We start from the raw sequence: 7,029 nt of genomic DNA, 5'->3' as shown, positions 1-7,029 counted from the left end.
TCTCCTGTGTAACTTCACTACAATAAAACATTTTTCTGCATGAATGCTGAACTGTTCATTGTGTATCTTTAAAATATCCAGGCCCTACATGTGCTCTACCTACTTTCATACTATCCTGCAGGTACTGCAGGTCTGTTTGAATGACATGGCATGCACAAGGCATGACAAGCACTATCACTACTATTGTTGTTGTAGGAGGCTGCAGGCTAGATTTTGGGAACAAATCCCTCTCTGGCAGGGAAACAAGTTACACTGCCATATAACAGCAGGTATCAGTGAGGTGGAGAGGGAGCTGCAAAGAGGTGCTGCTGCTGCTTCAGAAGTGGAACAGACTAGCAAATAGCATACCAGCATCTCAGGTATGTATTCCAGGTGTGGGTGTTCACAGGACACAGAGAAAGGGGAAGAAGAGTACCTGGCCTGACAGGAGAAATTATGGGAGAAGGACCATACAGGTAGGCTGCAACTAGAGAAAATGCCAGCTCACTCAGCCCCCCAAGCAGTGGCACTCTGCTTCCAAGCAAGCTGAATGAGAGGGCTCTGCTGCAAGCTGCAAAAAGACATTTGCCATGTTCTGCAATCTGCAACTCCTGAGTCACAGAATGACAGAACAGGTGAAGCTTGAGATCTTCCTGTCCAAGACCCCTGCTCAAGCAGCATTAGCTAGAGCAGGTTGCCCAGGGCTATGCCTAGACAGCTTTAGAGTACTTCTACAGATGGATACTCTGCAACATCTTTGGGCAACCTGTTACTGTGTTTGATAACCCTCACAGTAAAAAAATGTCTCGTTGCAATCAGATGGAATTCCATGTGTTTAATTTGTGCCTGCTGCCTCTTGTCCTGTGTTGAGTGGGAACTACAGTTTTCTTTTGTAAAAAAACCACAAGTGTCTTGCCCTCATGGCAGAACAACCATGAAGAGATAAACCACAGGCAGTTGAGAGGCTCAGAAGCCACATAACGGAAAACACAAACTTCAAAATGTACTCAAACATGTCTACATCTTTCATAAGGGACTCATTCTTTTTGACTGTGACAAAACTAAGGATCCCAAGAAGAGGAACTGCTCATTTCCTGTTCTGTAACCACACCAGAAAATGCGTGGAGAATAAGCACAGTCCCTTCACCAAAGATGAGGAGAGTCTCTCTTTGGGTTCAAGTTATCCTAAGGCAGACATGACAATCACGCTCTGAAAACTTACCAGCATTCTAAAGATGCAATATAGATAAGCCTAAGTCTTCCAATGCCTGGATAAAAAAGCCCATTTGGAACGTCTTGTAAGGCACTTCAATAGACAGAGAAAAAGGAAGAGAAAGGAGCTCTACACATTGTTAATAACAAACAAGGTGTAAGGTGAAGGAGTTAGTTAAAACAGTGGCCTAGTCACCCTCATCTTGCTCTTTCATTTCTTCAAGTCCAGGAAACACCACAATTAAACAAAATCTGAATGGAAACGGACCCCAAAAGAGATCTACTCTCTCATTGACAGATAATTTTTGTCTTACTCCATCTCTAAAGACTTGCTGTTTGGTCAGCATTATGTTCATGTCATGTCCCTCCACACAAGGGATTTCTCTTCTATCTAAGCACTTAGGAAGCCTCAAAAGACTAGAATGACACAGAAAGCAGAGAGCTTTGCTTTAGCACTTACTCATCTGCCTCCAGCTCATAAAACAGCTTTATTATGCTACCAGACCACTGTACCACATTTAAATATTCAGCTCAACTATCCTGACCTCCAAGAGTAAGGTTCTTTAACTGCGATATCCAATAAGTGAATTATCTAAGTGCCTTTCTAAAAGGTGCCTTTGACTTTTTAACCAGAAAGATCAAATACTCATTTATAGCTGGCTCAGCTGGAGCTGGATTTTGGCACAAGAGCTGAATGATGACAGCAAGAGCTGAATGATGACAGCAAGAGCTGAATGATGACAGCAAGCCTCCTATTCTACACAAGTTACTCCGTCATCAGCATTGCATCACTTGCTTCACACATCCAATTTACTAATAAAATTTCATGAAAACACTCTAAACATACCTGGCAAATAAGACTGAAAGAGAGGAAAAGAGCAATATTAAAGCAGAAGATCCAAGCCATTGCCTTGTGAGGCAACACTGGAATGAAGGCTGTTGGTGCAGCCTGAACTTGGTTCCTTGTGTTTGTATCCTGCTGCGGTTTTCAGTCACATGATGCACTCTGTTCTTCCTCACAGGATGCACCTGCTCTGGGGAGGAACCAAGGTTGTGCAGCAATGGAGAAAGTTTTAAGTCTGGCATTCACCAGCACAGCGTGCCTAGCAGGGCACTCAGGCTATGTCTGAATTTCTAGGATTTGAAAGAGCCAACAGAAGAACAAAGGAGATCCTCATGGAGCAACACACCTCTCTGCCTCTTCTCCATGTTGTGCACCTCTGTCACTTGAATTAGGACAGCAACTTATAGAAAAAGTACATTGTTTTCAACTGTATGGCAAATCATTAATGAAGGCTGGGAGAAATACTATACTATACATGCAGGTTTCACAAACATTTGGACTGGCACCCAGGTGCAAACTGCAGACAATAGACACTTAGATGTAATTATCTGTATGCAAGCCTTTATGTGAGCCTGTGCTTCATCTTCTGTGTAGTTTGCATTCAAGTATCTCTCTGGAGTCCCAGGAGTGAGTTGAGTGCAGGTGAACACAGTTCCCTGAAGGCAGGTGTCTACAGTCATGTGAGTATTTTAGGGCACTTTGAGGAGTTTTCTAAGGCATCAAAAGTAGACACAGGTCTGGATATTTAGGAAGCTGAATCCTTCCCTAAAATCTTCTCTGACTGTGGTTGGAGCTTAGACTCCCACCTCACTTGTTGATGCCACATTTAGATACCTTGAATGTAGGTCTTTGTAATCTAAAGCTAACACTTTTATTCACAGCAGAGAAACAGTAAAACTTGGGATTTTAGGCTCCATCTAAAGGTTCAAAGGAAGCACTCCTGAGCAGGTATAAGCCCTCCTGCTTGCCTTCCTCCAGAGCCTGGGTCCTTCTGCTCCATCCCACCACAGACAACCCTGACAAAGACCTTCTTTTCCACTCGTGACTCTTCATCTCTACGTCATTTTCACTGCCTCCCTGTTCCCAGCCCGCATTCCTCACATCACCTGTTCTTTATCTTTTAATTGAACCAAACCAAATCTATCCCTGTGGACCTACTGTCAAAGTCCCAATTTCATTTCTGTCCTCTTCACCTCCAGACACACTTCTCTCAGTGAGCCATTTTGTTTTTCTCTTCCACTTCCACATTTTTCCCTCATATCTGCACTATTGTTGCAATAAGCCCCACCAACACTCATCTATTTTCAGTCCCACACATCCCATCCTCTTGTTTTAGTCTCTGCATATGCAGAGAATCAGAATAAGAGAAGAAAACATCTCTGCAAGCTACAGGAGAAAATCTACAACTCATGAAGTCCAGTGACGACCTCAATTCACAGCCGTAACTACGGAAAGCCTCTAGGATGAAACTTCCACAGATGGAGGTCATTGACTTTATGGGATTTCAGTAAGGTGTCTGTGCATCTTTTGCTGTGGGGAACTACGGGCTGTCAGCTACTTTAGAAGGAGATTTGGAGCTATGTTAACTTAAAATAATGAGTCAAAACAAGCCATTTCCCCCCAACACCTCACCAAAGTAATTCACAAGCTAAGATGTCAGGGACATTTGTCGTAATTTGCTTGTGTTCTCTTAGAAAAAGCATTGTGAGTACATTGATTTTTGCTGCCTCCACATGCAAGGTCTTAAGGGAGAAGCTTTCTCACCTATCTGATCTCTCAAAGCTGTTGTCTGAAGGGCATTTCTTTCTGGCAACTGTGAAAACTAAAGACATCATTAATCCTTCACACCTCAGGAAGAACAATTGCTGGCCACTTAATGATGCACAAGAGAATAGTTACTGCCATGGACACCCTCTGTAATATCTGCCACAACACAGCCCAAGAAAGTTCTTCACTGGACATAGTCACAGAACAGAACCATTTCTCTACATAAGATGTTTCTTCTGTATTTTCTTCCCATGATTGTTACCTGCATACCCCAGGGACAAGTTGCAACACTGAGGTACAATCTCGTGGCAAAAAAAAACATGAATGGAAGGAATTCCATCAACTTTGCACTAACTGGTAGCTTGGAATGTTACTGCACACACTTTGTATTTGGCATTTACTTCTTTACAACACAGACACTTGGCTTTCTTTTTTTCAGGTGCACTTGGCTCTTCAGAATTTCTTTCACTGCATCTAGATAAAATAGGATTTGCAATCTTCTTTGGACATTATGTAAATGGAGGACAAGACTGCATGCTCTGCTTTGACAAACATAACTCAGAGTTCAACAGCTAGTATCAGGGAAGGTAGGGCAACCTGTTTGTCACCCAGAACTCTGTTGAGACTGAACCACTCTGTAGGATGTGACTGTGCTCCACAATTCTGACACTTAAAATAAAGGAAAGAACTTGGGAAATTCTTTGTAATGGGATTGTATCTCTTCAGCCTTTTTGTTAGAAATCAATCTCTGTATTTTCCTGTAGTACTAAAGGCAAAACGGATGTCTTTGGGATTCCTGCTTGGACTATGCATACTTTAATGTTAAAAAGCCAATACTGATGTTAAAAGCTAATGATAAAATTCCTGCCTTGTAACTCAGTTACATATTGTAGGGAGTTCCACATAGACCACTATTACCATAATGTTCCCTCTTGTAATATTGCTACCAAATGTCTCCAATTAAAACAGGAAGAAGTGTCACAGCAGACAAAAATCCTGCCTGTGTTATTTTTAGTCTGAGAAGGGGAGTTCTTATTTCTCTACTGCCTACTCTGGTTTTGGTGCTGATGTATCACAGCAGAGCAGGCGGTTTGGTGCAGCACCACACCAGCACTGCTTGTTCCCAGGCTGACTCATTCCTCACACAATTTCAGATTCCTATCACACCCAACCAGGTCTCTTGAACCAGAAAACAAATTTTTTGTCATAGTGAGGCCAAGAGATCACAGCACTTGCCTCTCACAGGGGTAAATTTGAACAAATATAGGTAGGCAGCCCAGGATCCTGACTGGTAGCCTACAGTACATAAAAGAATTCTCAAGTTTAGGAGCCACTGGTTTTCAACGCCTCTTTTCCAGGACCTCCAAGCTCAAGGGTTCCCTAGAGGACGATAGGATTATGGTTGTCAGGAGCTTTACCCTTCTGCCATCTGAATGTGTCCAGAAACACTTCTTCCCACATGACCAAGAAAAAAAAACAGTGTCTCACTGCCAGAAACTCCATGACAATAACACTACCTTTCTTCCCTTGAATCCATTATTTTTTTCACTGTCTTGGGGAAAAAAAGGATGTCTTCAAGTGTCATTCATAGAATCCTGCATTTCTGTTCAATGTAAATCATGCCTTTGACAATGGGTGCACAAGACATTTTGCCTGCCTAAGATATGTTCAAGACAGCAGGTCTGCTTGTCCACTGCTCTGCAGACTCAGGGGGCATCCAGAGCTGTGTGGAGCAGGTGTGAAAAGTTGTTTTTTTGGTACAGATTCCGTCTGCATGGCAGAATATTCCTGTCTTAGGTGGCAAGCAGCATAGAAACTCATTCAGCTAACTTGGAAACTCAGACATGTAGATAACCAAGTTCACTTTGAAGTTGGCTTGGTTGGCTGTCCAACCCAGCAAGCGTTTCATGTCCGTAACTGATCATGTCCAGCTGCAAAATTCAAGTGATTAAAACATGCTGCTACTGCTAGAATTAGCCAGAGAGCAGTTACTGTGGCTACTGTGTCTCCACAAGGACAATTTCTGACTACAGGAAAAGGAAACCCACCTCGGTTAGGCGCTCTGGTTACATTTTTCTCTGAATTTTCTTAGCAGTCAGTCCTTATCTCATGTGTCATCAGAACAGTGAAAACTTCAGAGAAACTTCTGAAGGTTAAACATTCAGAAGGGGAAGCAACTTTTAAAATAAAAAGTCTGACAATAATAGAGGGAAAAGTCCATGAGGAAAGGGCAGGCTCTGTTGGACAACTCATTTGGACAGCTGACTGTCATATAGACAGCCAGCTGCAAGTCTTCAGGGATTTTAGGTGAACGACTGTTTTTTTCTGCCCTCTCTGTTACTCAGAAATGCTAATTATCTACTATTTTTTCCTATAGAAAGCATCACTTTTATTGTTTTAAATCAGTATTTTCCATTTGTGATGATAAAGATACCAATTTAAATCTCACTTCTCAGTGAAGCCCATTCCAAATTCTTCGTGTTCTTCTACAACGGGAAAGGAAAACCCACATAGTTTTCTAACCTGAGGTGCCAGCCCATAAGCCTGAGCAAATGGTTCACAAATCCCAAAGAGGGTTTGAATCCATTGAGGTCTGCTTCCTCTGCTAGGTAATAATATGAAAAGCTTTCTATGAAGCATTTTACACTTTCTAAACAAAACATGCTTTTTAGCCAACCAGCTATTTACAGAACTCATCCAATGGCTGCTTGAAACTCTTCCTTCATACTAGCCACAAACCTCCTACCAACTTCCTTGATAGACACTACAGTCCGAATTCAAACCTTGCACCTTCAGTATTACCTAGGCAAAGCTGCAGATTATAAAAATGTGTTAAAAAAAAAAAAAAACTAAGGCCAAATCCAAGCAGACTTCAAGACAGAGGATCACAGAAGATACTCTTATGATAAAGATGAGAGATTTGCCTGCTTTCCCACATGCTTACTGCACAGTCCTGGGCTGTGCAATTCAGCCTCATCATATATAGGGCATAGTCCCATCTGCTTCCTCCCTGTACTGAGGAAGAGGTTTTGCACTCACTTTTCTCCCCACTCCTCCAGATGTAAATTCTGTCTCACCATTATAAAGCTGTGACTTCACACTGCAAGTGTAGCTGGACAGCTCTGCCTGCAATTCACCAACCAGTTCTCTTTAGAACTGGTCACGAGGTAAGAAAGCAACCGCAGCATCATTCAAGAACTTTGCAGAGCGCTGTACTCCAAGGAGTA

The sequence above is a fragment of the Nesoenas mayeri genome (genome assembly GCF_963082525.1).
Source record: "Nesoenas mayeri genome assembly, chromosome: 3".
Taxonomy (NCBI): domain Eukaryota; kingdom Metazoa; phylum Chordata; class Aves; order Columbiformes; family Columbidae; genus Nesoenas; species Nesoenas mayeri.
The sequence above is the reverse complement of the archived record's forward strand: the minus strand, read 5'-3'. Positions refer to the sequence as shown.